This window comes from Oncorhynchus gorbuscha, unplaced genomic scaffold (assembly GCF_021184085.1).
Source record: "Oncorhynchus gorbuscha isolate QuinsamMale2020 ecotype Even-year unplaced genomic scaffold, OgorEven_v1.0 Un_scaffold_2606, whole genome shotgun sequence".
NCBI classification, from domain to species: Eukaryota; Metazoa; Chordata; class Actinopteri; order Salmoniformes; family Salmonidae; genus Oncorhynchus; species Oncorhynchus gorbuscha.
In genome coordinates, this window is record NW_025747070.1 from 29,589 (window position 1) to 48,001 (window position 18,413).

An 18,413-nucleotide genomic window follows, 5' to 3' on the forward strand; every position below is an offset into this window, starting at 1 on the left:
ACAGAGACAGAGAGAGACAGAGACAGAGACAGAGACAGAGAGAGAGACATAAAGAGAGAGACAGAAGAGAGAGGGAGAGAGAGAGACAGAGACAGAGAGAAAAAGAGAGAGACATAAAGAGAGAGACAGAAGAGAGAGAGACAGAGATAGAGAGAGACAGAAAGACCAGAGAAGAAAGAGAGAGAGACTGAGACAGAGAGAGAGAGAGAGAGAGAGAGAGAGAGAGAGAGAGAGAGAGAGAGAGAGAGAGAGAGAGAGAGACAGAGACAGAGACAGAGAGAGAGAGAGAGAGAGAGAGAGAGAGAGAGAGAGAGAGAGAGAGAGAGAGAGAGAGAGAGAGAGAGAGAGAAAGACCAGAGAAGAAAGAGAGAGAGACTGGGAGAGAGAGAGACAGAGAGAGAGAGAGAGAGAGAGAGAGAGAGAGAGAGAGAGAGAGAGAGAGAGACAGAGAGACAGAGAAACAGAGACAGAGAGACAGAGAGAGAGAGAGAGAGAGAGAGAGAGAGAGAGAGAGAGAGAGAGAGAGAGCTGGGAGAGACAGATGGGAGGAGATGGACGACACACACTATTCAGAGCGAGTGAAAATGTGGATTTGGCAGTCAGACATCTAAACTATATCCCTAACGGCCCCCCTATTCCCTACATAGTGCACTACTTTTGACCAGAGCTCTATGGTCCCAGGTCAAAGGTAGTGCACTATATAGGGAATAGGATGCCGTTGGGGACGCCGCCCCACTTTGCTAAAGCCTGGCTACTGCTGCCTGTTGCTGAGTAAAAACTATGCTGATTCATCCCTTCTGGAGATGGAGGAGGGTGGATGAGGCTGGGGATTCGTGCTAAATGGTAGCCTATTCCCTATATAGTGCACAACGTTTGACCCAGGCCCATAGGGAATCCCTCAAAAACTGTGTTAGGGAACAGGGTGCCAATTTTGGACTCAAGGCTGGTACTTTTCCGTCTCTAATGCTCTTAATTAATAAAGCTGCTAGGGGCTTAAATGTATGTCCCCCAACTGGTCTGTGTCTTGGAGGGCTGGGAGAGAGGGAGGGAGTTGGGCAACGGGGGGGGGGGGGGGGCGGACTATTGACGAGAGTAAAGGGACATTTTCTAGAGGTTCTTCAGAGAGACAATACTGTCGTGTAAACGTCTGGAGAGCTACCTCCGGAGGTCGAGCACCACACTCGCCAGACAGTTGCTCCCCGCCGCCGAGCAGGGCGTTGGAAACAGAATTGTCTTGTTCCGATCAACACGCGTTTTCAGTGAAAATTGTAATAGCAGAGCGAAGCTTTTTGAAACAGCTGAAATGTAATAGACATTTTCCCTACATTTGAGTCTTTTTTTATTTAGTTTTTCCCTGAGCCTGTTACTGTACATTCTGAAATTACAGTAAGAGCCTGTTACTGTACATTCTGAAATTACAGTAAGAGCCTGTTACTGTACATTTTGAAATTACAGTAAGAGCCTTTTACTGTACATTCTGAAATTACAGTAAGAGCATGTTACTGTACATTCTGAAATTACAGTAAGAGCCTGTTACTGTACATTCTGAAATTACAGTAAGAGCCTTTTACTGTACATTCTGAAATTACAGTAAGAGCCTGTTACTGTACATTCTGAAATTGTAGTAAGAGCCTGCTACCGTACATTCTGAAATTACAGTAAGAGCATGTTACTGTAAATTCTGAAATTAGGGTAAGAGCCTGTTACTGTACATTCTGAAAATACAGTAAGAGCCTGTTACTGTACTTTCTGAAATTGTCGCAGTAGCTGCCGCCTGCCTGCCGGCTGCACTGAGCCACGTAAATCTATGGAAGCTCAAAAATGGTCGAGACATGTTAGTCAAAAATGTTTAGATACACAAGTCAAACTAAGTCAACATGTTGAGATATGAGATCATTCAAACAGAATATGTTTTCTCATGTGTAACATTGTCTGGTGATCTCAGAGGTGGCACCACAGGTCCCAGATTGCTGGGGGCTGGGGTGTTTTCCTGGGGCCCAGAGTTTTCCCTATTCTGGCAGGCTAAGCTAACCAGGGAAAACTCTGGGTACAACATAGTAACACATCAGTTGATGGGACCAGATTGTTTCTAACTAGGTCATATGGTTTTAAACTCCTGGCTAAACTCCTGGCTAAACTCCTGGCTAAACTCCTGGCTAAACTCCTGGCTAAACTCCTGGCTAAACTCCTGGTTAAACTCCTGGCTAAACTCCTGGTTAAACTCCTGGCTAAACAAACTCCTGGCTAAACTCCTGGCTAAACTCCTGGTTAAACTCCTGGTTAAACTCCTGGCTAAACTCCTGGCTAAACTCCTGGTTAAACTCCTGGCTAAACTCCTGGTTAAACTCCTGGCTAAACTCCTGGCTAAACTCCTGGTTAAACTCCTGGCTAAACTCCTGGCTAAACTCCTGGTTAAACTCCCGGTTAAACTCCTGGTTAAAATCTAACCACTAGGCTACCTGCTGGTTACTAGTCCAACGCTCTAACCACTAGACTACCTGCTGGTTACTAGTCCAACGCTCTAACCACTAGTCTACCTGCTGGTTACTAGTCCAACACTCTAACCACTAGGCTACCTGCTGGTTACTAGTCCAACGCTCTAACCACTAGACTACCTGCTGGTTACTAGTCCAACACTCTAACCACTAGGCTACCTGCTGGTTACTAGTCCAACACTCTAACCACTAGTCTACCTGCTGGTTACTGGCCCAACGCTCTGACCACTATTCTACCTGCTGGTTACTAGTCCAACACTCTAACCACTAGGCTACCTGCTGGTTACTAACCCAACGCTCTAACCACTAGGCTACCTGCTGGTTACTGGCCCAACACTCTAACCACTAGGCTACCTGCTGGTTACTAGTCCAACACTCTAACCACTAGGCTACCTGCTGGTTACTAGTCCAACGCTCTAACCACTAGTCTACCTGCTGGTTACTAGTCCAACATTCTAACCACTAGACTACCTGCTGGTTACTAGTCCAACACTCTAACCACAAGGCTACCTGCTGGTTACTAGTCCAATGCTCTGACCACTAGACTACCTGCTGGTTACTAGTCCAACGCTCTAACCACTAGTCTACCTGCTGGTTACTAGTCCAACATTCTAACCACTAGACTACCTGCTGGTTACTAGTCCAACACTCTAACCACAAGGCTACCTGCTGGTTACTAGTCCAATGCTCTGACCACTAGACTACCTGCTGGTTACTAGTCCAACGCTCTAACCACTAGACTACCTGCTGGTTCCTGGCCTAATGTTTTGCATGATATTGATAGAAAAGAAGCCTGGTTTGTTGTAATGTTGTAAAGCAGACCTGCTGTATTTTATATTCGTATTAGAGGGGTAAGAGTTCATTTCTGATAGGCCAACATTACTTGATAACTACACAATGAGTAACAATCATTTGGCTATATACACGGGGTACCATTACCGAGTCGATGGGCAGGGGTACAAGGTTATTGGTAGATAACTAGGAATACTTTTCAGCCAATGAGCTGAACGTTCCCGTCGCTACTGTGAATTGAAAACTGTATGTAAATATTATGTAAATATTATGTAAATGTTGTCCCGATAACTCTATAGAGTGAGAATCAGCCCTATAGTATTACCTCATTGGTCAACGTAGCAGGACTTCTGTATGTAAATATTATGTAAATGTAAATGTTGTCCCGATAACTCTATAGAGTGAGAATCAGCCCTATGGTATTACCTCATTGGTCAACGTAGCAGGACTTCTGTATGTAAATATTATGTAAATGTTGTCCCGATAACTCTATAGAGTGAGAATCAGCCCTATGGTATTACCTCATTGGTCAACGTAGCAGGACTTCTGTATGTAAATATTATGTAAATGTTGTCCCGATAACTCTATAGAGTGAGAATCAGCCCTATGGTATTACCTCATTGGTCAACGTAGCAGGACTTCTGTATGTAAATATTATGTAAATGTTGTCCCGATAACTCTATAGAGTGAGAATCAGCCCTATGGTATTACCTCATTGGTCAACGTAGCAGGACTTCTGTATGTAGCAGTTTCTGTGTGTGATTAGGGGGCGGAGGGAAGGGGAGTTTAAAGTGTTAGAGAGGAAGGATTGTCCCTCTGTGTTACCTAGGAGACTGGGAGACTGGACACTATGTTACCTTGTAGACTGGGAGACTGGACACTGTGTTACCTAGTAGACTGGGAGACTATGAGACTGGACACTGTGTTACCTAGTAGACTGGGAGACTATGAGACTGGACACTGTGTTACCTAGTAGTGGTAGACTGGGAGACTGGACACTGTGTTACCTAGTAGTGGTAGACTAGGAGACTGGACACTGTGTTACCTAGCAGTGGCAGACTGGACACTGTGTTACCTGGAAGACTGGGAGACTGGACACTGTGTTACCTAGTACACTAGGAGACTGGACACTGTGTTACCTAGTACACTAGGAGACTGGACACTGTGTTACCTAGTACACTAGGAGACTGGACACTGTGTTACCTAGCAGTGGCAGACTGGACACTGTGTTACCTGGAAGACTGGGAGACTGGACACTGTGTTACCTAGTAGACTAGGAGACTGGACACTGTGTTACCTAGCAGTGGAGACTAGGAGACTGGACACTGTGTTACCTAGCAGTGGAGACTAGGACACTGTGTTACCTAGCAGTGGCAGACTGGACACTGTGCTACCTAGTAGACTAGGAGACTGGACACTGTGTTACCTAGCAGTGGGAGACTGGACACTGTGCTACCTAGTAGACTAGGAGACTGGACACTGTGTTACCTAGCAGTGGGAGACTGGACACTGTGTTACCTAGCAGTGGGAGACTGGACACTGTGCTACCTAGCAGTGGGAGACGGGACACTGTGCTACCTAGCAGTGGAGACTAGGTGACTGGACACTGTGCTACCTAGCAGTGGGGACTAGGAGACTGGACACTGTGTTACCTAGTAGACTAGGAGACTGGACACTGTGCTACCTAGCAGTGGAGACTAGGAGACTGGACACTGTGTTACCTAGTAGACTAGGAGACTGGACACTGTGTTACCTAGTAGTGGCAGACTGTGAGACTGGACACTGTGCTACATAGTAATGGAGACTAGGAGACTGGACACTGTGGACAGGAAAGGGTTTTAATAGTAGTTTTGTGTGAAATATATGTAGCCTATGACTTGATGGGTTCTCGCAGGAAAATACCAGAGTCGGCCAGTCAATTGGAGAGCTGATTGTAAATTACAGAAGTAGAACCTATCCTTAGGATGCTTATTGAACCTAAACCCAAACCTCAAGACACTTCCTGGTGAGACGAACAGTTCAAACCTCAAGACACTTCCTGGTGAGACGAACAATTCAAACCTCAAGACACTTCCTGGTGAGACGAACAATTCAAACCTCAAGAGACTTCCTGGTGAGACGAACAATTCAAACCTCAAGAGACTTCCTGGTGAGACGAACAATTCAAACCTCAAGAGACGTCCTGGTGAGACGAACAATTCAAACCTCAAGAGACTTCCTGGTGAGACGAACAGTTCAAACCTCAAGACACTTCCTGGTGAGACGAACAATTCAAACCTCAAGAGACTTCCTGGTGAGACGTATGGTTCAAACCTCAAGAGACTTCCTGGTGAGACGAACAATTCAAACCTCAAGAGACTTCCTGGTCAAATGAAGGTGAGATAAAAGATTGCTGTAGCTGCATTATTCCGTGTGTGTGTGTGTGTGTGTGTGTGTGTGTGTGTGTGTGTGTGTGTGTGTGTGTGTGTGTGTGTGTGTGTGTGTGTGTGTGTGTGTGTGTGTGTGTGTGTGTGTGTGTGTGTGTGTAGCTCCACAGGGAAGAACCTCCTCATTTTCCTGGAAATGCCTGTCTGGTGACGGTCCTCTGTAACCTGAACCCTGCTGATGTTGGCCTCCACCGTGCACTGTGCTATGGTACAGACTGACTACTGTGCTATGGTACAGACTGACTACTGTGCTATGGTACAGACTGACTACTGTGCTATGGTACAGACTGACTACTGTGCTATGGTACAGACTGACTACTGTGCTATGGTACAGACTGACTACTGTGCTATGGTACAGACTGACTACTGTGCTATGGTACAGACTGACTACTGTGCTATGGTACAGACTGACTACTGTGCTATGGTACAGACTGACTACTGTGCTATGGTACAGACTGACTACTGTGCTATGGTACAGACTGGAGACTGACTACTGTGCTATGGTACAGACTGACTACTGTGCTATGGTACAGACTGACTACTGTGCTATGGTACAGACTGGAGACTGACTACTGTGCTATGGTACAGACTGACTACTGTGCTATGGTATAGACTGGAGACTGACTACTGTGCTATGGTACAGACTGGAGACTGACTACTGTGCTATGGTACAGACTGGAGACTGACTATTATGCTATGGTACAGACTGACTACTGTGCTATGGTACAGACTGGAGACTGACTACTGTGCTATGGTACAGACTGGAGACTGACTACTGTGCTATGGTACAGACTGACTACTGTGCTATGGTACAGACTGGAGACTGACTACGGTGCTATGGTACAGACTGACTACTGTGCTATGGTACAGACTGTAGACTGACTACGGTGCTATGGTACAGACTGACTACTGTGCTATGGTACAGACTGACTACTGTGCTATGGTACAGACTGGAGACTGACTACTGTGCTATGGTACAGGCTGTAGACTGACTACGGTGCTATGGTACAGACTGTAGACTGACTACGGTGCCATGGTACAGACTGACTACTGTGCTATGGTACAGACTGTAGGCTGACTACGGTGCTATGGTACAGACTGACTACTGTGCTATGGTACAGACTGGAGACTGACTACTGTGCTATGGTACAGACTGACTACTGTGCTATGGTACAGACTGACTAATGTGCTATAGTACAGCCTGAAGATTGACTACTGTGCTATGGTACAGACTGGAGACTGACTACGGTGCTATGGTACAGACTGACTACTGTACTATGGTACAGACTGGAGACTGACTACTGTGCTATGGTACAGACTGGAGACTGACTACTGTGCTATGGTGAAGACTGACTACTGTGCTATGGTACAGACTGTAGACTGACTACTGTACTATGGTACAGACTGGAGACTGACTACTGTGCTATGGTACAGACTGGAGACTGACTACTGTGCTATGGTACAGACTGGAGACTGACTACTGTGCTATGGTACAGACTGTAGACTGACTACTGTGCTATGGTACAGACTGGAGACTGACTACTGTGCTATGGTGCAGACTGAAGACTGACTACTGTGCTATGGTGCAGACTGACTACTGTACTATAGTACAGACTGAAGACTGACTACTGTGCTATAGTACAGACTGTAGACTGACTACTGTACTATAGTACAGACTGTAGACTGACTACTGTGCTATGGTACAGACTGACTACTGTGCTATAGTACAGCCTGAAGACTGACTACTGTGCTATGTTACAGACTGAAGACTGACTACTGTGCTATGGTGCAGACTGACTACTGTACTATAGTACAGACTGAAGACTGACTACTGTGCTATAGTACAGACTGTAGACTGACTACTGTACTATGGTACAGACTGAAGACTGACTACTCCACTATAGTACAGACTGAAGACTGACTACTCTACTATAGTACAGACTGAAGACTGACTACTCCACTATAGTACAGACTGAAGACTGACTATTCCACTATAGTACATACTGATGACTGACTACTCCACTATAGTACAGACTGAAGACTGACTACTCCACTATAGTACAGACTGAAGCCTGACTACTCCACTATAGTACAGACTGAAGACTGACTACTCTACTATAGTACAGACTGAAGACTGACTACTCCACTATAGCACAGACTGAAGCCTGACTACTCCACTATAGTACAGACTGAAGATTGACTACTGTGCTATGGTACAGACTGGAGACTGACTACGGTGCTATGGTACAGACTGACTACTGTACTATGGTACAGACTGGAGACTGACTACTGTGCTATGGTACAGACTGGAGACTGACTACTGTGCTATGGTGAAGACTGACTACTGTGCTATGGTACAGACTGTAGACTGACTACTGTACTATGGTACAGACTGGAGACTGACTACTGTGCTATGGTACAGACTGGAGACTGACTACTGTGCTATGGTACAGACTGGAGACTGACTACTGTGCTATGGTACAGACTGGAGACTGACTACTGTGCTATGGTACAGACTGTAGACTGACTACTGTGCTATGGTACAGACTGTAGACTGACTACTGTGCTATAGTACAGACTGAAGACTGACTACTGTGCTATGGTACAGACTGAAGACTGACTACTCCACTATAGTACAGACTGAAGCCTGACTACTCCACTATAGTACAGACTGAAGACTGACTACTCTACTATAGTACAGACTGAAGACTGACTACTCCACTATAGCACAGACTGAAGCCTGACTACTCCACTATAGTACAGACTGAAGACTGACTACTCTACTATAGTACAGACTGAAGACTGACTACTCCACTATAGTACAGACTGAAGCCTGACTACTCCACTATAGCACAGACTGAAGCCTGACTACTCCACTATAGTACAGACTGAAGACTGACTACTCTACTATAGTACAGACTGAAGACTGACTACTCCACTATAGTACAGACTGAAGACTGACTACTCTACTATAGTACAGACTGAAGACTGACTACTCTACTATAGTACAGACTGAAGACTGACTACTCTACTATAGTACAGACTGTACTACCTTACAAAGGGAAACCTCTGACTCAATAAGCCGGGTATCAACATGTGCTTTAGGAGTTAAACAAGAGAAAAACAGTGAACATCACAATTGTTCCCACAATCCCCCTCTGAGAGAGGCTCCTGTTAGCTCTCTCTCTCTGTTTCCAAAGGAGAGCAGTATGTTTCAAACCAATCCCTATTGCAACATCCTGTCCTGTATCACTGGTAAGTTACTGAAGATAGTGGAGATATATACGATGTTTAAAATGGGTGAAGTATCCCTTTAAAGTCCACAAAGGATACGCTATGTTCCAGTGTCAGCCATTTAAACTTGTTCTCAAGATTAGAGTTCTCCCTGTTTACCTTTCCAAATGGCACCCTATTCCCTATATAGTGCACTACTTTTGACCAGAGCCCTATTGACCAGGGCACCAAAGTAGTGCACTATGTAGGGAATAGGGTGCCATTTGGGATGTAGTTCCTTGTCTTTAGATCCTGAAAGGGAAGGGGAGGGTTGCTGGGCCGTCGTTAATTCTTAACTGACACCTCAAGTGTCTAAGTACCCGAAGCCCTGCGCTCCTCGGGGTTGTTGTGACTGTCTCTTACAGCAGACACACCTTGAAGATACTCAGACACTCATTATTACGTTGAGCACTTATCAGCAGACAGTCTGCTGCTATTCCATTGGCTCTCAGCTGTGTTCCGTGACTGGAGGGCACATAGAACAGAAGACTGCTGGTTACTAGTCCAACACTATTCCATTGGCTCTCAGCTGTGTTCCGTGACTGGAGGGCACATAGAACAGAAGACTGCTGGTTACTAGTCCAACACTATTCCATTGGCTCTCAGCTGTGTTCCGTGACTGGAGGGCACATAGAACAGAAGACTGCTGGTTACTAGTCCAACACTATTCCATTGGCTCTCAGCTGTGTTCCGTGACTGGAGGGCACATAGAACAGAAGACTGCTGGTTACTAGTCCAACACTATTCCATTGGCTCTCAGCTGTGTTCCGTGACTGGAGGGCACATAGAACAGAAGACTGCTGGTTACTAGTCCAACACTATTCCATTGGCTCTCAGCTGTGTTCCGTGACTGGAGGGCACATAGAACAGAAGACTGCTGGTTACTAGTCCAACACTATTCCATTGGCTCTCAGCTGTGTTCCGTGACTGGAGGGCACATAGAACAGAAGACTGCTGGTTACTAGTCCAACACTATTCCATTGGCTCTCAGCTGTGTTCCGTGACTGGAGGGCACATAGAACAGAAGACTGCTGGTTACTAGTCCAACACTATTCCATTGGCTCTCAGCTGTGTTCCGTGACTGGAGGGCACATAGAACAGAAGACTGCTGGTTACTAGTCCAACACTATTCCATTGGCTCTCAGCTGTGTTCCGTGACTATTTTTATACATTTGGACATTAATCAGCATAGCGATGTTAACCGATTCACTGCAACGTTTACATTTCAAGTTCAGTCAGGTTCTTACGAGTCAAAATACATTTTAAAGTCAAATGTCAATGAAGTCAATAAAGGTAAATAGACACAAACCAGCTTTCATTGACATTTGACACGCAAAAAAAAGCTTTTAAAAAGATAGGGAGTTCCTAGTACTTAAACGGCTTCACGCTAAGAGGGAACTCCCTGTTCTCTCTGCTCTGCTGCTACACACTGGAGTGGTGAGAAAGGTCCTGAGAGAGAGAGAGAGAGAGAGAGAGAGAGAGAGAGAGAGAGAGAGAGAGAGAGAGAGAGAGAGAGAGAGAGAGAGAGAGAGAGAGAGAGAGAGAGAGAGAGAGAGAGAGAGAGAGAGAGAGAGAGAGAGAGACAGAGACAGAGACAGAGACAGAGAGACAGAGAGACAGAGAGACAGAGAGAGAGAGAGCTACTTCGGGGACAAACTGTGTTGGCTGAGCCAGAGCTGAACTCAAATAACCCACATTCTCTGATTACCCAACGAGAGGAGAGCGAGACGAAAACATTATCTGACCGAGCCAGTTGCAGTGCTGAGCAGTCAAGAGCCAGGAGAGAGAGAGAGTATTGGGGAGAAAGAGACCTAAATAGTGTGAGAGACAGAGAGAGAGAGAGAGAGAGAGAGAGAGAGAGAGAGAGAGAGAGAGAGAGAGAGAGAGAGAGAGAGAGAGAGAGAGAGAGAGAGAGAGAGAGAGAGAGAGAGGAGAGAGAGAGAGAGAGAGAGAGAGAGAGAGAGAGAGAGAGAGAGAGAGAGAGAGAGACGGAGAGAGAGAGAGAGAGAGAGAGAGAGAGAGAGAGAGAGAGAGAGAGAGAGAGAGAGAGAGAGAGAGAGAGAGAGAGAGAGAGAGAGAGAGAGAGAGAAAGAGACCTAAATAGTGTGTGAGAGAGAGAGAGAGAGAGAGAGAGAGAGAGAGAGAGAGAGAGAGAGAGAGAGAGAGAGAGAGAGAGAGAGAGAGAGAGAGAGAGAGAGAGAGAGAGAGAGAGAGAGAGAGAGAGAGAGAGAGTATGGGGGAGAAAGAGACCTAAATAGTGTGTGAGAGAGAGAGAGAGAGAGAGAGAGAGAGAGAGAGAGAGAGAGAGAGAGAGAGAGAGAGAGAGAGAGGGTTAACCAACAACTGGAAACTGTTGCTTTCACTTCCATGCGCCATAATTTCTCTGTGTACTTAAACAGCTGTGTGAACACTGAGCCAAACACAACATGTGTTGAACGTTCCCAACTGGACAGAATGACAGAGAGAGAATTGAGAGAGAGGTACAGACGTGTCTGCTTCAGCTTAGCAGCTATAACATTGACAAAGACCAACTGACACTTTCTTTCTTCACCCGAAAGGTCAGGTTCAAACTTCACGGGGATAAATGTTATCCGTGAGCTACTTCATGAACAGAACCAATAAGGCCTCACAGTTTGGCATTGTATAAAACACTGTCCCTATTTTCCTGAGGTAAAGTGGAGGTAGTTGTATTTACTAAGACTACCTGAGGTAAAGCGGAGGAGGTAGTTGTATAGACTACCTGAGTTAAAGCGGAGGAGGTAGTTGTATAGACTACCCGAGGTAAAGTGGAGGAGGTGGTTGTATAGACTACCTGAGGTAAAGTGGAGGAGGTGGTTGTATAGACTACCTGAGGTAAAGTGGAGGAGGTAGTTGTATAGACTACCTGAGGTAAAGTGGAGGAGGTAGTTGTAGAGACTACCTGAGGTAAAGTGGAGGTAGTTGTATAGACTACCTGAGGTAAAGTGGAGGAGGTAGTTGTATAGACTACCTGAGGTAAAGTGGAGGAGGTGGTTGTATAGACTAACTGAGGTAAAGTGGAGGAGGTAGTTGTATAGACTACCTGCGGTAAAGTGGAGGAGGTAGTTGTATAGACTACCTGAGGTAAAGTGGAGGAGGTGGTTGTATTTACTAAGACTACCTGAGGTAAAGTGCAGGTGGTAGTTGTATAGACTACCTGAGGAAAAGGACTACCTGAGGTAAAGTGGAGGATGTAGTTGTATAGACTACCTGAGGTAAAGTGGAGGTAGTTGTATAGACTACCTGAGGTAAAGTGGAGGGTAAAGTGAGGAGGAGGTAGTTGTATAGACTACCGAGGTAAAGTGGAGGAGGTAGTTGTATAGACTACCTGAGGTAAAGTGGAGGATGTAGTTGTTATAGACTACCTGAGGTAAAGTGGAGGAGGTAGTTGTATAGACTACCTGAGGTAAAGTGGAAGGTAGTTGTATAGGAGGGAGGTAGTTGTATAGACTACCTGAGGTAAAGTGGAGGATGTAGTTGTATAGACTACCTGAGGTAAAGTGGAGGTAGTTGTATAGACTACCCGAGGTAAAGTGGAGGAGGTAGTTGTATAGACTACCTGAGGTAGTTGTATAGACTACCCGAGGTAAAGTGGAGGAGGTAGTTGTAGAGACTACCTGGAGGAGGAGGTAGTTGTATAGACTACCCGAGAGAGTGATGTCATGAGGAAGAATAGAAGCTCTTTTCAAAGAAGAGAATACGTCCCAAATTGCACCCTATTCGTTATATAGTGCACTACTTTTTGGCTTCTCACCACAGGGTACTGGTCAAAAGTAGTGCACTATAATGGAAAAAGGGAGCCATTTGGGACACAAAAGGATGGCGTGTGTTTCAACAACAGCAGGAAATACACACACACACACACACACACGCACACACACACACACGCACACACACACACACACACACACACACACACACACACACACACACACACACACACACACACACACACACACACACACACACACACACACACACACACACACACACACCAGACAGTGCTCTGTTCCACGATCTGCTGTTCCCATCTGGGCCGCTGTCACAGAAACCTAAGACAACACAACATCCACTAACCTCAGACCAACACGTACCCTGGCGTAACCCGTGGCACACACACACACACACGCACACACGCACACACAAACACAAACATGCACGCGCACGTGCACGTGCACACGCACACAAACACACACACGCGCAGGCAGGCTACAATACGTTGCCACAAATCACTCAACTCCTCTTGTTTACTTGAAGCGAAACGAGATCAAACCCTGTTGCCCAACATATAATTTAAACTCTATAGTCTGAAGAACTCCTCAGAGACAACGAGCACAGTTAATAAAGAACGAAGAGGCAAAAGTCTAACCATTAATGGTAACTATAAAGCCCTGTGTGCAGACACCCCCACCGGGATACGGCAGAGTTCCCCACTGAGTGCAACGTCTCGTCAGGCAGCCGGTGTCTCCATAGCCACTGGTGACCATAGCAACGTAATAAACAACACGACGTGCGCACGTTGACTCCCTACAGCGCCGCAGCTGTGCGTTAAAAAAAAACATATTTACCTGTACGTGCAACAGAAATGATGGATACCAAAAAAATAGATTAGAAAACAATGATTTATAGAATCTGCTGACTCACACATATTATGCATACACACACACACACACCCACACACACACACACTCACTCACTCACACACATACACATACACACACATACACACACACACACACACACACACATACATACACACACACCCACTCACACACACACACACACATAGTCACCTTACCCCCTATACACATCTACCTCCATCACTCCAGTATTCCTGTACATTGTTAATAGGGTACTAACCCTGTATATAGTATGGTATTAACTGACCCTGTATATAGTATGGTATTAACTGACCCTGTATATAGTATGGTATTAACTGACCCTGTATATAGTATGGTATTAACTGACCCTGTATATAGTATGGTATTAACTGACCCTGTATATAGTATGGTATTAACTAACCCTGTATATAGTATGGTACTAACTGACCCTGTATATAGTATGGTATTAACTGACCCTGTATATAGTATTAAACTGACCCTGTATATAGTATGGTATTAGCTGACCCTGTATATAGTATGGTATTAACTGACCCTGTATATAGTATTAAACTGACCCTGTATATAGTATGGTATTAGCTGACCCTGTATATAGTATGGTATTAACTGACCCTGTATATAGTATTAACCGACCCTGTATATAGTATGGTATTAACTGACCCTGTATATAGTATGGTACTAACTGACCCTGTATATAGTATTAACTGACCCTGTATATAGTATGGTATTAACTGACCCTGTATATAGTATTAACTGACCCTGTATATAGTATGGTATTAACTGACCCTGTATATAGTATGGTATTAACTGACCCTGTATATAGTATGGTACTAACTGACCCTGTATATAGTATGGTATTAACTGACGCTGTATATAGTGTGGTATTAACTGACCCTGTATATAGTATGGTACTAACTGACCCTGTATATAGTATGGTATTAACTGACCCTGTATATAGTATGGTATTAACTGACCCTGTATATAGTATGGTATTAACTGACCCTGTATATAGTATGGTATTAACTGACCCTGTATATAGTCTGGTATTAACTGACCCTGTATATAGTATGGTATTAACTGACCCTGTATATAGTGACCCTGTATATAGTATGGTATTAACTGACCCTGTATATAGTATGGTATTAACTGACCCTGTATATAGTATGGTATTAACTGACCCTGTATATAGTATGGTATTAACTGACCCTGTATATAGTATGGTATTAACTGACCCTGTATATAGTATTAAACTGACCCTGTATATAGTATGGTATTAGCTGACCCTGTATATAGTATGGTATTAACTGACCCTGTATATAGTATGGTATTAACTGACCCTGTATATAGTATGGTATTAACTGACCCTGTATATAGTATGGTATTAACTGACCCTGTATATAGTATGGTATTAACTGACCCTGTATATAGTATGGTATTAACTGACCCTGTATATAGTATGGTATTAGCTGACCCTGTATATAGTATGGTATTAACTGACCCTGTATATAGTATGGTACTAACTGACCCTGTATATAGTATGGTATTAACTGACCCTGTATATAGTATGGTATTAACTGACCCTGTATATAGTATGGTATTAACTGACCCTGTATATAGTATGGTATTAACTGACCCTGTATATAGTATTAACTAACCCTGTATATAGTATGGTATTAACTGACCCTGTATATAGTATGGTATTAACTGACCCTGTATATAGTATGGTATTAACTGACCCTGTATATAGTATGGTATTAACTGACCCTGTATATAGTATGGTATTAACTAACCCTGTATATAGTATGGTATTAACTGACCCTGTATATAGTGTGTTAGCCAGCTAGCTAAAGAGGTCAAAGGCCGTACGGCGCTGACGTATCGCCCCAACTGAGTCGTCTCCCGTGATTGGTCAACGATGACACCACTGCTTCATAAATAGGACAGGTTTCTATTTTCTCAGCCTCACTTGAGTGGCAGTCATCGGCACGAGCACCGCCCCGACCACTCTGCCCCCCTCAAAACCACGTCTAGTCTTCATTGAAAATGAATGCCCCCCCCTGCTGTCTATCAGCAGCTTAAGGACCAGTCTCTCTTCTCCACACGTAGAACACTAGCTTAGCACAGCAGTCTAGACAAAATGGCTGATTGTCCCCGTGGTGTGGTGCAGCGTCGTCTCACTAGAATAACAAAGTGAGTGGAAGGACGATTATATTTCAGGAGTTCACACCCAAACTCACAGAATATGAATGTTGATCATTAAAGTGCTATGTTCAGGATTTTGACTGCAGGTCTACACTCACTTGATATTGGGGACCGAGGTCAGGAGATCCTTACTTTACAGTATTGTTCAGATGTTCTGATCTGATAGTTTTTCAAATGTTATTTTATTTAACCTTTATTTAACCTGGCACTAGGATAGGGTTAGGGCTACTCCCCTCTAACACTAACCCCATCTACACATCTCTGATACTCCCCTCTAACCCTAACCCTATCCATCTACACATCTCTGATACTCCCCTCTAACCCTAACCCTATCCATCTACACATCTCTGATACTCCCCTCTAACCCTAACCCCATCTACACATCTCTGATACTCCCCTCTAACCCTAACCCTATCCATCTACACATCTCTGATACTCCCCTCTATGTCATCTACACATCTCTGATACTCCACTCTAACCCTAACCCCATCTACACATCTCTGATACTCCCCTCTAACCCCAACCCTATCCATCTACACATCTCTGATACTCCCCTCTAACCCTAACCCCATCTACACATCTCTGATACTCCCCTCTAACCTGAACCCTATCCATCTACACATCTCTGATACTCCCCTCTAACCCTAACCCCATCTACACATCTCTGATACTCCCCTCTAACCCTATCCATCTACACATCTCTGATACTCCCCTCTAACACTAACCTCATCTACACATCTCTGATACTCCCCTCTAACCCTAACCCCATCTACACATCTCTGATACTCCCCTCTAACCCTAACCCCATCTACACATCTCTGATACTCCCCTCTATGTCCATCTACACATCTCTGATACTCCCCTCTAACCCTAACCCTATCCATCTACACATCTCTGATACTCCCCTCTAACCCTAACCCTATCCAACATCTCTAATACTCCCCTCTAACCCTAACCCCATCTACACATCTCTGATACTCCCCTCTATGTCCATCTACACATCTCTGATACTCCCCTCTAACCCTAACCCTATCCATCTACACATCTCTGATACTCCCCTCTAACCCTAACCCTATCCATCTACACATCTCTAATACTCCCCTCTAACCCTAACCCCATCTACACATCTCTGATACTCCCCTCTAACCCTAACCCTATCCATCTACACATCTCTGATACTCCCCTCTAACCCTAACCCTATCCATCTACACATCTCTGATACTCAGGGTGTTACGGTACAGAGTCAATGTGGAGGCTATGTACAGGTGGTACCTGTTAGCTGAGGTAATATGTACATATAGGTAGAGTTATTAAAGTGACTATGCATAGATAATAACAGAGAGTAGTAGCAGCGTATGCAAACAGTCCGGCTATCCATTTGATGAATACCTCTTCATAACATGCTCTATCCTCATCAACATAAGGGTTGGGAGGAAAATTACATGGGGGGGTTGTATGTGGGGAGGGGGTGAGGGGAGGGGGTTGTTTGTGTGAGGGGTGGGGGTTGTTTGTGTGAGGGGTGGGGGGGTAGTGTGTGGGGAGGGGTGGGGGGTTGTGTGTGGGAGGGGTGGGGGGTTGTGTGTGGGGAGGGGGGGGTGTGTGGGGGGGGGTGGGGGGTTGTGTGGGGTGGGGGGGGGGGGGTTGTGTGTGGGGAGGGGTGGGGGGTTGTGTATGGGGAGGGGTGGGGGGGGTTGTGTGAGGGGAGGGGGGGTTGTGTATGGGGAGGGGGTGGGGGGTTGGGTGTGGGGAGGGGTGGGGGGTTGTGTATGGGGAGGGGGTGTGGGGGGTTGTGTGAGGGGAGGGGGGGGGGTTGTGTGTGGGAATGGGGTGGGGGGTTGTGTGTGTGGACATTTAACATTACTGTAACCTGGGTCAGTAGGTAGAAAACATAGATACAGAGGGCAGTTCTGATTTCAATGGGACAACATGATTACATTGCTCTGAAAACAAACTATTCCTGAGGTATTTACCTGTTAGAAAGCATGTGAATATCAAACTCACAAAAATTATATTTACACAATTACACACACTTACCATAAAATGTGCAAATTGTGATGCTAATTGAGATGGTAATTGTGATGGTAATTGTGCTGGTAATTGTGATGATACTTGTGATGGTAATTGTGATGATACTTGTGATGGTAATTGTGCTGGTAATTGAGGTGGTAATTGTGCTGGTAATTGAGATGGTAATTGTGCTGGTAATTGTGATGATACTTGTGATGGTAATTGTGATGATACTTGTGATGGTATTTGAGATGGTAATTGTGATGGTATTTGAGATGGTAATTGTGATGGTACTTGTGATGGTAGCTATTTTGAAGAACAGAGAAGAAAAGATACCGAAGCCTCACACACGTGATGTCATTGAAAAGCCCAGAATGTACCTCTCAAAGGTACAACAAGTCCCAACACAGTGACATGTATGTCCTCGGGGACACAGAGAAAAACAACATGTCCACTAGAGAGGACAACAATGAACTGCTGGGTCTCAGAAAGCTATAGGATGGCAGATCGAGGACATTATGTTCTCCATCTAATGACGTGAAGCATCTTATCCTCTGGGAAACACTCCCTGTGTCTGAGCT